The sequence below is a fragment of the Pan paniscus genome, chromosome 6 (assembly GCF_029289425.2).
Source record: "Pan paniscus chromosome 6, NHGRI_mPanPan1-v2.0_pri, whole genome shotgun sequence".
NCBI lineage: Eukaryota > Metazoa > Chordata > Mammalia > Primates > Hominidae > Pan > Pan paniscus.
In genome coordinates this window covers 81,026,034-81,040,816 of record NC_073255.2, presented here as the reverse complement: position 1 = coordinate 81,040,816, position 14,783 = coordinate 81,026,034, and the positions used below count along the sequence as shown (strand labels likewise).

The 14,783-nt window shown below is 46.5% G+C and overlaps 1 long non-coding RNA gene across 1 annotated transcript in view; it reads left to right on the top strand.

Annotated features, from left to right (window-relative positions):
* LOC134730679 (uncharacterized) overlaps window positions 1-12,558 on the top strand; it is a 32,153-nt gene extending 19,595 nt beyond the window's left edge. Inside the window, exons 2-4 of the long non-coding RNA XR_010112593.1 lie at window positions 3,904-3,957; window positions 4,067-4,240; window positions 8,917-12,558. This is a non-coding gene — a long non-coding RNA (uncharacterized LOC134730679). The remainder of the gene's footprint in view (window positions 1-3,903; window positions 3,958-4,066; window positions 4,241-8,916) is intronic.
* The last annotated feature ends 2,225 nt before the right edge of the window (window positions 12,559-14,783 follow it).

Sequence of the window (14,783 nt, the reverse complement as noted above, 5' to 3'; positions counted from 1 at the left end):
GGATTCTCCTGCCTCAGCCTCCCGAGTAGCTGGACGCATGCCATCATGCCCAGCTAATTTTTATATTTGTAGTAGAGACAGGGTTTCACCATGTTAGCCAGGTTTGTCTCAAACTCCTGGCCTCAAGCGATCCACCGCCTCAGCCTCCCAAAGTGCTGGGATTACAGGCATGAGCCACTGTACCTGGCCACTATATTTTCTTTACGTATGTTTGCATATTATTACTTTTTAAATATTTGATGACTGATATTGGAATGAGAATCAGGGAGGAAAATAATAAAATCCAATATTCCTGTATTATAGTGCCAGGTAGGTTTTCAATATCATGACCATAGTCCTGTCACTTTCATGTCGGTGAAACAAAGTAATCAGGACTTTTTAAAATTTTCAGATGATTTAATATATGCCTGATACCTACCTTCCTTTCCTTCCTTCTTTTCTTTTTTGTTTTAAGAGACAGGGTCTCACTTGGTCACCCAGGCTGGAGTGCAGTGGTGCAATCATAGCTTATTGCAGTGGCAAACTCCTGAGCTCAAGTGATCCTCCTCTCAGCCTCCCAAGTAGCTGGGACTACAAGTATGCACCACCATGCCTGGCTCATTTATTTTATTTTTTGTACAGATGACGTCTCACTATGTTGCCCAGGCTGGTCTCAAACACCTGGGCTCAATCAATCCTCTCACCTCGGCCTTCCAAAGTACTGGGATTACAGGGGTGAGCCCCCATGCCCGGCCTTGTTTTATTTTATTTTTAAGAAAATACTTGGACTAGCTGGGCATGGTGGTTCACACCTGTAATCCCAGCACTTTGGGAGGCTGAGGCGAGCAGATCACCTGAGGTCAGGAGTTCAAGACCAGCCTGGCCAGCATGGTGAAACCCTGTCTACTAAAAATACAAAAAATTAGCTGGGCATGGTGGTGTGTGCCTATAATGCCAGCTCTCAGGAGGCTGAGGCAGGTGAATTGCTTGAACCTGGGAGGTGGAAATTGCGGTGAGCTAAGATTGCACCACTACACTCCAGCCTGGGCGACAAGAGTGAGACTCCATCTCAGGAAAAAAAAAAAAAAAAAAAGAAAATATTTGGGCTAGAATTAGGGTGAAAGGGATCCTCAAGTTTGCCTAGACCAGCCTCTTATCAGAGACTTTTTTAAAGCCAGTGTTTTATTGCTATATAATTAAATATAATAAAATACACTCTTTAAGTGCGCATTTTGATGAATTTTGACAAATTTATTCATACTTGTAATCATCACAATAACATTTCCATCACCCAGAAGGTTCCTAGGGCCTCTTTCCAGTCAGCCCCGTGTCCCAACCCCCAGCCCTACTGATCTGATCTTTGTTGTTACGGCATTTGTATTTTCTAGTGTTTCATATAACTGAAACAGTATGTGCTCTTGTGTCTGGCTTCTTTCCATCGGTATAATTTTTTTTTTTGAGATGGAGTTTCGCTCCTGTTGCCCAGGCTGCAGTGCAGTGGCGCAATCTCAGCTCACTGCAACATCCGCCTTCCGGGTTCAAGTGATTCTCCTGCCTCAGCTTCCTGAGTAGCTGGGATTACAAGCATGCGCCACCATGCCCAGATAATTTTGTATTTTTAGTAGAGACAGGGTTTCACCATGTTGGTTGGGCTGGTCACTGCTGACCTCAGGTAATCTGCCTGCCTTGGCCTCCCAAAGTGCTGGGATTACAGGTGTGAGCCACCGTGCCTGGCCTTCCATCGGTATAATTTTTTTTTTTTTTTTTTTTTGAGACTGAGTCTTGCTCTGTCCCCCAGGCTGGAGTGCAGTGGCGCAATCTTGGCCCACTGCAACCTCTGCCCCCTGGGTTCAAGCGATTCTCCTGCCTCAGCCTCCTGAGTGGCTGGGACTACAGGCATGTGCCACCGTGCCCAGCTAATTTTTTGTATTTTTAGTAGAGACGGGGTTTCACTGTGTTAGCCAGGATGGTCTCAATCTCCTGATCTCGTGATCCACCTGCCTCAGCCTCCCAAAGTACTGGGATTACAGGCATGAGCCACCGCGCCCAGCCCTATTGGTATATTTTTAAAAATATTTATCCATGTTGTAGCATGTATCAGTAATTCATTTCTTTTTATTACTAAGTAGTGTTCCATCGTAGGGATATACCACAATTTGTTTAGCTATTTATCTGTTGGTGAATATTTGGGTTTTTTCTTGTGTTGGGCAGTCACAAATAAAGCTGCTATGAATATGTTTTCATTTCTCTTGGATAAAACTCCAAGACTGGGATTGCTGGGTGTCTTTTTATTTTTTGAGATGGAGTTTCACTCGCTGCTCAGGCTGGAGTGCAATGGCGCAATCTCAGCTCACCGCAACCTCTGCCTTCTGGGTTTAAGCAATTCTCCTGCCTCAGCCTCCCTAGTAGCTGGGATTACAGACATGTGCCACCATGCCTGGAAATTTTGTATTTTTAGTAGAGACGGGGGTTTCACCATGTTGGCTAGGCTGGTTTTGAACTCCTGACCTCAGGTGATTCACCTGCCTCAGCCTCCCAAAGTGCTGGGATTACAGGCATGAGCCACCGCGCCCAGACTTGGTGGGTCCTATGATAAGTATATGTTTAACTTTATAAGAAACTGCAGTCCCAGTGTGGTGGCTCACGGCTGTCATCTCAGCACTTTGGGAGGCCAGTGTGGGAGGATTCCTTGAGGCCATGAGTTCAAGGTCAGCCTGGGCAACATAGCGAGACCCTGTTTCTACAAAAAATAAAAACTTAGCGGGGCATGGTGGTGTGCATCTGTAGTCCCCGCTACTCAGGAGGCTGAGGTAGGAGGATTGCTTAAGCCCAGGAGTTCTAGGCTGCAGTGGGCTATGATTGCACTGCTGCACTCCAGCCTGGGTGACAGAGCAAGACCCTGTCTCAGACACACGCGCGTGCGCGCACACACGCACACACACACACACACACACACACACACAAACTGTTGTCTTTGCTTCCTTGTAATTGGGCAGCAGATCCTTTCTCTGATTCATCTTGGAATGCTGTTGTCTCTGTCCCCTGTATTTATATATTTATTTATTTTTGAGATGGAGTCTCGCTCTATCACCCAGGCTGGAGAGCAGAGACACGATCTCGGCTCACTGCAAACTCCACCTCTGGCGTTCAAGTAATTCTCCTGCCTCAGCCTCCTGAGTAGCTGGGACCACAGGCATGTGCCACCACATCCGGTGAATTTTTTTTTCTTTTGAAACGGAGTGTCTCTCTATTGCCCAGGCTGGAGTGCAGTGGCGTGATCTGGGCTTACTGCAACCTCTGCCCCCTGGGTTCAGCAATTCTCCTGCCTCAGCCTCCCAAATAGCTGGGCTTACAGGCACATGCTACTACCACTTGGCTAATATCTTTGTATTTTTAGTAGCGAGAGGGTTTCACCATGTTGGCCAGGCTTGTCTCAGACTCCTGATCTCAAGTGATCCACCAGCCTTGGCCTCCCAGTGCTGGGATTACAGGCATGAGGCACTGCGCCCGCCTGAGTCTGCTTCTGTGTCTATGCATTTAGTTCTCCCAAGAGATTCTCTTTCCCTCTCCCTCTGCCTCTCTCTTTTCTTTGTACTCTGCTAATCAGGTTTACATGATTTCCTATCAGACCTGAATCTTGCAGAATTGAAGCCACAGAAAAGAATATGCTGACTCTGCAGTGCTTGAAGGGGGTAAAAATAAAGCATTACCTAGAGGAAGCAGTCTTAGGAAATTTTGCCTCTGACTCATTTTTGTGACAGTCCCACCAGGAGAGAGTGAAGCCAGTCTCCCTCTTTCTGTTTTGTGTCTGGACTTCAATGTTCATTTCCTCATTCTCTCTTTCTAGGATCTTGCTCTTGCAGAATCTACAGGTCTTTCTTGAAGAAATCTGTAGTCATAATTTTGTGCTCCATTTTTATTTAGGGAAGGAACAGGAAGAGAAGAGTGTGGCCTCCTAGAAATCTAGCACGGAGAAAGGTAAGTCTGATTTGTCTTTTTTTGGTCTTGTTTTGTTTTTTTGCTGTCATTGTAATTTTTTTTATGCATTCGACTATTATACGTTATACTGTTATATTATGTTGGCCAGACTGGTCTTGAACTCCTGACCTCGTGATCCTCAGCCTCCCAAAGTGCTGGGATTACAGGAGTGAACCACCAAGCCCGGCCTGACCTCTTGGCTTTTACCAAAGGATGTTTGCTTCTGAGGAAGTTGGAAGCTGCAGCCACAATGTGCCTTTGCAGGGGAGCCTGAGAGCCACAGGTAAGGACAACTGAGTTAGACAGGAGGGATGAGGCCTAGGGGGAGGGCAGAGTGCATCACATTCCCCCACCCAGACCCACAGGCCACGGCATCACAGCCCCATGCAAGTCCTGACACCTGTCTCTCTGATTGTGTGATTCCCAGTTATTCCCATTCCCCTAACAGATAAACCTCCCAATGGGTTCAATGCATACACTTTTATTAAATCTCACTCTGTCACCCAGGCTGGAGGGCAGTGGTGTGATCTCGGCTCACTGCAAGCTCCGCTTTACAGGTTCAGGCGATTCTCTTCAGCCTCCTGAGTAGCTGGGACTACAGGCATGCACCACCAGGCCTGGCTAATTTTTTTGTATTTTTAGCAGAAATAGGGTTTCACCATGTTGGTCAGGCTGATCATGAACTCCTGACCTCAAATGACCCACCTGCCTCGGCCTCCCAAAGTGCTGGGATCACCTGCCCACTCCCTTGGTGAGGAGCCCCCTAGGGCACCTCCACCTCCTGGAGCACAAATGTTGTTGAGATGAGCAGCTTGAGACATGGTATGGACCTATGCGGAGGTGTCCCTAGACAATGATGGCATCAGAGTGAGAGGCTGGATGAGGATGTGTCTGGGGGAGCTTCGAGGCGCTGTGATGTGTAAGAGATCATTAATTCCAGGATGCCACCCCAAGGAGAATATGCATGGACCAAAGATGAGGGGTCCCCAGGAGGGTGAACCAATAGTAAGGCCCCCAGATTCCATCCCTAGCCAGGCTCCCTGCTAAGTGGCAATTAGAAAAATTCCTCTTTACAGAAAACAGAGCATCAATCAGGTCCCCAATCACAGAGCCAGTCCTCTACCCTCTAGTGAAAGCTTCCAGTGGACAAGAAAAGCTTGGGAAAGCCAGAAGGAATAGGAACCACAGCTCAGGCCGGGCCAAGGCTTCATAAATCAAAAGGACATTTTTTTTTTTTTTAAAGAGATAAGGTCTCACTCCATCGCCCAGGCTGGTGTGCAGTGACCCAATCATGGCTCACTGCAGCCTTGAACTCGTGAGCTCAAGTGATCCTCCCAGCTCAGCCTCCTGAGTAGCTGGGACCACAGGTGCACACCACCATGCCTTGCTAACTTTTATTTTTATTTTTGAGACACAGTCTCGCTTTGTCACCCAGGCTGGAGTGCAATGGTGCGTTCTTGGCTCACTGCAACCTCCGCCTCCTGGGTTCAAGTGACCCTCCTGCCTCAGGCTCCCAAGTAGCTGGAATTACAGGTGCATGCCACCAGGCCCAGCTAATTTTTGTATTTTTATAGAGACAGGGTTTCACCATGTTGGCCAGGCTGGTCTTGAACTCCTGACCTCAGGTGATCCGCCCACCTCAGCCTCCCAAAGTGCTGAGATTACAGGCGTGAGCTACCGTACCCAGCCCATGGCTAATTTTTAAACTTTTTTGTAGAGATGGAGTCTCACTATGTTGCCCAGGCTGGTCTCAAGCTCCTGGCCTCAAGCAGTCCTCCCACCTCAGCCTCCCAAAGTGCTGGGATTACAGGCAAGAGCCACCATGCCCAGCCGCAGAAGGGCAATTATTACACAGTGACAGTGGAAGGAAGAGAGAGACACAGTCGGTGGATGGTGGGAAGATAAGAACATTCACTCTGAGGGCCTCTAGTAACGTTGGAGAAGTGAGTGTCAGCTGAGCAGAAGGGAGGGAGGGAAGGAAGCACAGGAGGTTTGAGGAGAGAGAGAGAGGAAGTATGAAATCGCTGTTGCAAACCTCCTGGGGAATGTAGAGGGGTTGCCAGGAAGCCCACTTGAAGTCTGAATTTAAAGTGAAAGTCCAGCCAGGCCAGGCGCGGTGGCTCACGCCTGTAATCCCAGCACTTTGAGAGGCTGAAATGGGTGGATCACCTGAGGCCAGGAGTTCATGACCAGCCTGGCCAACATGGTGAAACTCCATCTCTACTTAAAATATAAAAATTAGCTGGGCAGGGTTGTGGGCACCTGTAATCCCAGCTACTCAGGAGGCTAAGGTGGGAGAATTGCTTGAACCCGGGAGACAGAGGTTGCAGTGAGCTGAGATTGCGCCACTGCACTCCAGCGTGGGCGACAAGAGCAAAACTCCGTCTCAAAAAAAAAAAAAAAAAAAAAAAAAAAAAAAGTCAAAGTACAGCCAAACATGGTGGCTCACACCTGTAATCCCAGCACTTTGGGGTGTTGAGGTGAGGAGGATTGCTTGAGGCCAGGAGTTCAAGAGCAGCCTAGGCAACATGGCGAGACCTTATCTCTATAGAAAATTAGAAAATTAGATGGGCATGGTGTGGTGCACGCCTGTGATCCCAGCTCCCACGGAGCCTGAGATGGGAGGATCGCTTCAGGAGGTGGAGGCTGCAGTGAGCTCTGATCACACCACTGCACTCCAGCCTGGGTGACAGAGTGAGACCCTGTCACTAAAATAAATCAATAAATAAATAAGTAAATGAATAAATAGATGAATAAATAAAGTGAAAGTGCAGCTGAGTGTGTGCTTTCCCAGTGATGCTTGGCTGTCCAGATGCAGACGCAAGAGATCCAGCCTGTTCATGTCACCCTTGCCCAGGGGAACAATGTCAGGAGAGAGAGAGAAAAAGGAGGTTTTTTTTCTTCTTTTTTTGAGATGGAGTCTCCCTGTGTCGCCTAGGCTGGAGTGTAGTGGTGTGATCTCGGCTCACTGCAACCTCCACCTCCTGGATTCAAGCGATTTTTCCTGCCTCAGCCTCCCTAGTAGCTAGGATTACAGGCGCCTGCCACCACACCCAGCTAATTTTTGTATTTTCAGTACAGACAGGGGTTTTGCCATTTTGGCCAGGCTGGTCTCGAACTCCTGACCTCAAGTGATCCACCCACTTCGGCCTCCCAAAGTGCAGGGATTACAGGCGTGAACCACCTCGCCCTGCAGGAGTTGATTTTAATTATGAACCATGATTAAGGAAGGCAATGACCACAGAGAGAGTGACAATGAGGTGGGGAGGCCAAGTGGAGAGTTCTGGAGCAAGAGAAGAGAGGTCAGCGGAGAGCTGTCTGAAGTCTCCTTTCTGGGTGATGGAGGGTCCCAGGTGTGACTGCAGGCAGGGAGTGGTGGCTGAGAGGCATGTTGGAAAAGCTCACTGGAGCTGCAGCAGTCTAAGTGCCCAGAGAGACGGGGAGTAGCCTGGCCTGTCCACGTGGGTGACGACACCAACGTCTTGTATGAAATCACTGTTGCAAACCTGCTAGGGGAATGTAGAGGGGTTGCTGCTCTACAAGATGGCAAGAAGGATGGAGAACGCAGTCAGCCAGGAACACAAGTCCTCAATGGATGACGAGGTGCAAGCGGAAGACCAGCAGACAGCGGTCACTGAGAGGGACAGCAGGTGACTCCGCTGCCTTTGAAAGAGAAAGGTCTTGGACACGACCACAGGAACCATGAAGGATATAGACCCTACCTTAGATTCTACAGTACGTGGGGTATAGGATAAAAGAGTCCCTGCACCAGATGGTGCCGGGGGATGTGGGGTCCTGAGGGGCCAGTGGGGTTGGAGGGAGGGGACCCTCCTGCAAGAGGCTGAGTGGTGGCTCCAGAGCCGATGATGTCATCAGAGGAGGTGGGGCAGGATGGGGGGTGGGGAGGAGGGTCCAGTCATATTAGGCAATGCACAGATCTGGGGGGAGGCCTCTAGCACAGAGGCTCTGTCCTTTGAGGGTGACTGAACCAACAGGGGAAAGCGAGGCATGGTGAAAATAGCCATGGATGGCCAGCTGTGGTAGCTCACGCCTGTAATCCCAGCACTTTGGGAGGCCGAGGAGGATGGGTCACCGGAGGTCAGGGGTTCAAGACCAGCCTGGCCAACATGGGGAAGCCCCGTCTCTACTAAAAATACAAAATTAGCCAGGCTTGATGGTGGGCACCTGTAATCCCAGCTGCTTGGGAGGCTGAGGCAGGAGAATTGCTTGAACCCAGCAGGAAGAGGTTGCAGCGAGCTGAGATCACATCATTGCACTCCAGCCTGGGCAACAAGAGCAAAACTCTGTCGGGAAGGGGAGAGGAGGGGAGGGGAGGGGAGAAGGAAGGAAGGATAGAAAGAAAGACAGAAAGAAAGAAGGAAGGGAGAGAGAGGGGGGGAAGAAAGAAAGAAAGAAAAGAGAAAGAAAGAAAAAAGAAAAAGGAAGGAAGGAACGAAGGAAAAAGGAGAGAGGGAGGGAGGGAGGAAGGAAGGAAGGAAAGAAAGAAAAGGTAAGAAAGAAAACCGTGGATGACCGCAGACGGCTACAGGTGACATTTCAAGCTGTGAATTTGGAGAGCGTGGGTGCTCCAGGCAACTGTGGGGTGACTCCTCCCCCTGGTGGCCATATATGGCTAAAGCAAGTACAAGTCCAGACACACCTGGAGAACAGGTGCCATCGCCTGAAAGCAACCGTAACCACGACAACAAGGCCAGGTGCAGAACCCAGGTCTCCCCCCCTTTATTAGAACCTGTGGAGAGATCATGAATGTATTCTCCGATATGTTCATTTTCAGGGGTTAAAAAAAAATCTCTCACACTGTCACTTCTCCCAGGAACGTGTGTATGTGAATGGCTTAAAAACTGTTGCCCTTGACAAAGAAATGTACCAATCTCCAATGACAGAATATTTAATCGAGGAAAGTTCTCATTAACAGATGTTAATTAATCTCCTTAACAGATGTTAAGGAGAACTACAAACCACTGCTCAATGAAATAAAAGAGAATACAAACAAATGGAACAACATTCCATGCTCATGGGTTGGAAGAATCAATATCGTGAAAATGGCCATACTTCCCAAGGTAATTTATAGATTCAATGCCATCCCCATCAAGCTACCAATGACTTTCTTCATAGAACTGGAAAAAACTACTTTAAAGTTCATATGGAACAAAAAAGAGCCCGCATCGCCAAGTCAATCCTAAGCCAAAAGAACAAAGCCAGAGGCATCATGCTACCTGACTTCAAACTATACTACAAGGCTACAATAACCAAAACAGCATGGTACTGGTACCAAAACAGAGATATAGATCAATGGAACAGAACAGAGTCCTCAGAAATAACGTCACATATCTACAACCATCTGATCCTTGACAAACCTGACAAAAACAAGCAGTGGGGAAAGGATTCCCTATTTAATAAATGGTGCTGGGAAAACTGGCTAGTCATATGTAGAAAGCTGAAACTGGATCCCTTCCTTACACCTTAGACAAAAATTAATTCAAGATGGATTAAAGACTTACATGTTAGAACTAAAACCATAAAAACCCTAGAAGAAAACCTAGGCAATACCATTCAGGACATAGGCATGGGCAAGGACTTCATGTCTAAAACACCAAAAGCAATGGCAACAAAAGCCAAAATTGACAAACGGGATCTAACTAAACTAAAGAGCTTCTGCACAGCAAAAGAAACTACCATCAGACTGAACAGGCAACCTACAAAATGGGAGAAAATTTTCGCAACCTACTCATCCGACACAGGGCAAATATCCAGAATCTACAATGAACTCAAATAAATTTACAAGAAAAAAACAAACAACCCCATCAAAAAGTGGGCAAAGGATATGAACAGACACTTCTCAAAAGAAGACATTTATGCAGCCAAAAAACACATGAAAAAATACTCATCATCACTGGCCATCAGAGAAATGCAAATCAAAACCACAATGAGATACTATCTCACACCAGTTAGAATGGCGATCATTAAAAAGTCAGGAAACAACAGGTGCTGGAGAGGATGTGGAGAAATAGGAACACTTTTACACTGTTGGTGGGACTCTAAACTAGTTCAACCATTGTGGAAGTCAGTGTGGCGATTCCTCAGGGATCTAGAACTAGAAATACCATTTGACCCAGCCATCCCATTACTGGGTGTATACCCAAAGGACTATAAATCATGCTGCTATAAAGACACATGCACACATATGTTTATTGCGGCACCATTCACAATAGCAAAGACTTGGAACCAACCCAAATGCCCAACAACGATAGACTGGATTAAGAAAATGTGGCACTTATACACCATGGAATACTATGCAGCCATAAAACATGATGAAACTGGAAACCATCATTCTCAGCAAACTATCACAAGGACAAAAAACCAAACACCGCATGTTCTCACTCATAGGTGGGAATTGAACAATGAGAACACATGGACACAGGAAGGGGAACATCACACCCCGGGGACTGTTGTGGGGTGGGGGGAGGGGGGAGGGATAGCATTTGGAGATATACCCAATGCTAAGTGACGAGTTAATGGGTGCAGCACACCAACATGGCACATGTATACATATGTAACAAACCTACACATTGTACACATGTACCCTAAAACTTAAATAATAATAAAATAAAATAAAATAAATAGTTAATGAATGGAGTTCTGCAGGCTTTGCTTTAAAGAACAGATCTACAGTATTTTATTGGGGAATGTAATCTCAGTGTCATCTCTGAGGCATGTTTACTGCTATATCTCTATCGAGCACCTGAAGTAGTGCCTGGAACAGAGGAATGACTCAGGGTGTGGTGACTGGACTGGATGGCACTTTCAAAGCACTGGACCTGTCCCACGATGGGGCAGTGAGTTTCCCGTCCCTCTACCTATAAGGTACCTAAAAGGTTTAGCCTTGCGTGTGGTAGATGTGCTTTGAAGGGGGTTTAGGAGACAGTCTAGGAGATGACCCTTAAGTAACCTGCCTACAATCTCCTTTACACTCAGGTGATCAGTGAAGTTTTTTTTCAGGGACAATGTAAAACAGTAGTTCTGCCGGTATCACTGACTACGTATTAGAATCACCTATGAACTCTTAAACACTAGTGTCCATAGGCCCTATTCTCAGGATTTTGATTTAATTAATGTAGGCTGACACCTATTCATCTGTTCTTAATGCTTTCTGAGTAATCCTAAAGTGCAGTGAAGGCGGACAACCACTAATGTGGAAAAAAACAAAACAAAACAAAAACACTCCAATATGCAATACAACTTCACAGCTAGCTCAGAACTAGTTCTCTGCAGGTCTCATAATTTATAATAATTTCTGCTTGGAAGCCAGAAGGCCCATTCCTTTATTGTCACCATAGCCGAAAAGCGTAATCTTCAAGGCCTGATTCATCCTTACCTCCTCCAGGAAGCCTTCTCTGCCTGTTCCAGCCTATTTTTCTGTCCCCTTATTGTACTTCCTGCCAGTGCTTGCATCCCTGCTTTGACTCATATCCCTTGTGCCCTTCTTCTTTCCTTTCCTGAGCCTCCACCACACTCCAAATTGAATACTCTAAAAGGTTTAGCCCTGCATGTGGTAGAGGTGCTTTGAAAGGGTTTTTTAGGAGACAGTCTAGGAGATGACCCATCCTGTGCATGTCTACTCACCAAACCCTGTTTTATAATTGCCTGCCCATTTGTATGTCTCTCAATGAAACTGTGCACACCCCGAGAGGAAGAACTGTGACATATTTACCTTGGCAACCACAGCACTTAGTGCATGCAATAGAGTAAACACGATTGCACAGATGGATGGAAGGAAGGATGAATGAGTGGACAGATGGATGAATGAAGGAGTAGTACTCTTTGTGGGGCTTAACTGCACTGTCTGAATTGATTAGTGTCTCTACTACATTTCTCATGTGTCTCTATTACATCTATGTAACTTGGGAAAGAATATTTCCTAGTAATCGCTTTTTCCCATCCAGAAATTTTATCTGCCAGCTGACTGACTCACAGCCTGAAAGGAACTTGTTTATTATAGTTTTCTGTAACAAAAGACCAAATCTTAACGTCACATTACAAGATTAGAAAAGGTCTTATCATTTACTGAACCCTTACTGGGTCCTGGGGGCTTTAAATACATTATCTCTTTATGTCAACTCCTCCTATTTGTCAGTTGTAGAATCTGAGACTCAGAGTTTAAAGTAACTTGCTCCAAACCACACTCAGCAGTAGTTGAGATTCAAGCCTAGGTTCTTTCCCACAGAGGCTCATTTCTTCTCCTGTCCCAGTTTCTGTCCCTCAAGTAGAGACTACAGGGGTACTAACATTAAATACTTCAACACAAGATCAGTCTAGAAGCTCCACGAGGACCCAAACCCGACAGACCTGGACCTTAACAGTGTTCTGAGGATCCTGCACATGCTCCAGGGTTGCATCAACATCCAGGGCAACCACCAACCCAGAGGTAAACCGCAAAGGGTTGTCTGACTCGCCTGCTGGCTCAATGATGGTGGCTGAGCCTTTGTGGATCTGTAAGCCAGAGGAAAATCCTATGATTCTAAAGCCAGGTCATTCCTGGACAAGAAAACACATCTTTTTTCTGTCTCCTTATCTAATGAGTGGGCATGTGGGAGCCACTCAGAGGAAGAGCCTAGCCCAGCTGCTCCACTGGTCAAAGAAGATCACCAAGGTAAAGATTTTTGACCGTCTGGACAGATTTGGCCTACAGGGGCCAAATAGACCCTGACCTGCTCTGGAAGTGGGAGATGCAGAAAGGCACTCTGTCGCAGCATGGTCTGTAGAATTTTGACCACTTCTGCAGGTTTGGATGTCATGAATCGGGGCATAAGGTCAAGGAGTTTGTCCACAAAGCTGTCCTGCAAGTGGGGCAAATCAGCGATGAAATACCTGGAGGAACAAACAGAAGCAACTGACTCATTCAACTGTGCACTCATTCACCACAGGCTGGGCCCCAGACACCTACCAAACCCTGAAGTAGGAAGAATGATGAAGTGAGAGGAGCTTGCAGTTTACGACCAAGATAGACTGGTACCTATACAATCATGCCTCAGTCACATGATCATCAGAAAGGCCTCTGTTTATTGATAACCATTATGTGCCAGGCATACTCTTAAGTGTTTTACATGATCTTATTTAACTCCCAGCAATCCTATGCATCATTAGAATTTTTATTTTCATATTATAGATTCATTAATTATTTTAACAAATACATCTTTAAGACCTACGAAGCACCAAGCACTATTTTAGGTTCTGGAAACACAGCGAACAAAAGAGAACAAAACGATTGCTTCAGTGGAGCTTACATTCAGGTGGCAGAAACACTGAGACTCAGAGGGGATGATGCCTCACTGAGGCTCAGAAAAGTTAAGTACGTTACTCCTGGCTCAGACTGATCCAATTTTGGGCCTCGTGCCAGTGGATAGTCAAAAAATATCTCACTGAGGAGGTGATATCTGTGCAGGAACTCAAAGGATGAATTAAGAACATCAGATGAAGAACTTTGGGGATTCAGAGCTATCATCTTCCCAAAAATCTTTTCAACCCAACTGTGCAAAAACAGACTCTCTACTTTAAAGAATCTAAAGCCAAAAGTAAGGCATGAACTTATTTCAGATTCAAAACTAGAATTTATTTTTTATTTTCTTTTTGAGAAGGAGTCTCGCACTATTGCCCGGGCTGGTGTGCAATGGCGTGATCTCGGCTCACTGGAACCTCCGCCTCCTGGGTTCAAGCAATTCTCCTGCCTCAGCCTCCCGAGTAGCTGGGATTACAGCTGCCCACCACCACGCCCTACTAATTTTTTGTATTTTTTAGTAAAGACAGGGTTTCGTTATGTTGGCCAGGCTGGTCTCGAACTCCTGACCTCATGATCCACCCGCCTCGGCCTCCCAAAGTGCTGGGATTACAGGCGTGAGCCACCGCGCCCAGCCTCAAAACTAGGATCTTAAAAAGCCAAGCTAGATGGTACAGTTTGCTAGACAGCATTACCTGCTGGTGAAGGTAGCGTTGCAACTCAGCCCTGTAAGAAGCTATCATCACCCCAATGACAAGTACAGAGTCACAAAAACCTCAGGTTTGGTGAACTTCATGAGGGCAGAGACAATGAGCGGAAGAAATGAAACAGACTTCATCAGTGCTTTAAGATCCTATGTCTTCTCCCAGTATTATTCTGCCAGCATACCAGAAGTCTGGTCACTCCCTTGACTCCTATTTCTTCATCAAGCTTTCCATTCAACTACTGCATGTGCTTTAACAGATTCATTCCATATAAAACTCTGAAAAAATATATGTATTCTACAAAATAAAATTTACCTACAAAATTACAAAACAATTGTTTGTAGATTACAGAGAAATATGCAAGTATAAGAACAGTGTGGGCCTGGTGCAGTGGTTCACACCTGTAATCCCAATACTTTGGGAGGCAGAGGCAGGAGGATCTCTTGAAGCCAGGAGTTTGAGACCAGCCTCAGCAACACAGCAAGACCCCATCTCTAAAAACAATATTAAAAATTATCCAGGCATGGTGGCACATGCCTGTAGTCCTAGCTACTCAGGAGTCTGAAGTAGGATGATAGCTTTAGCCCAGGAGTTCAAGGGTGCAGTGAGCTGTGCCAGTCTGGGTGACAGAGTGAGACCCTGTCTCAAAAAATAATAATGAGGTCAGACGCGGTGGTGGCTCATGCCTGTAATCCCAGCACTTTGGGAGGCCAAGGCAGGCAGATCACTTGAGGTCAGGAGTTAGAGACCAGCCTGGCCAACATGATGAAACCCTGTCTCTACTAAAAATACAAAAATTAGCCAGGTGTGGTGGCAGGCACCTGAAG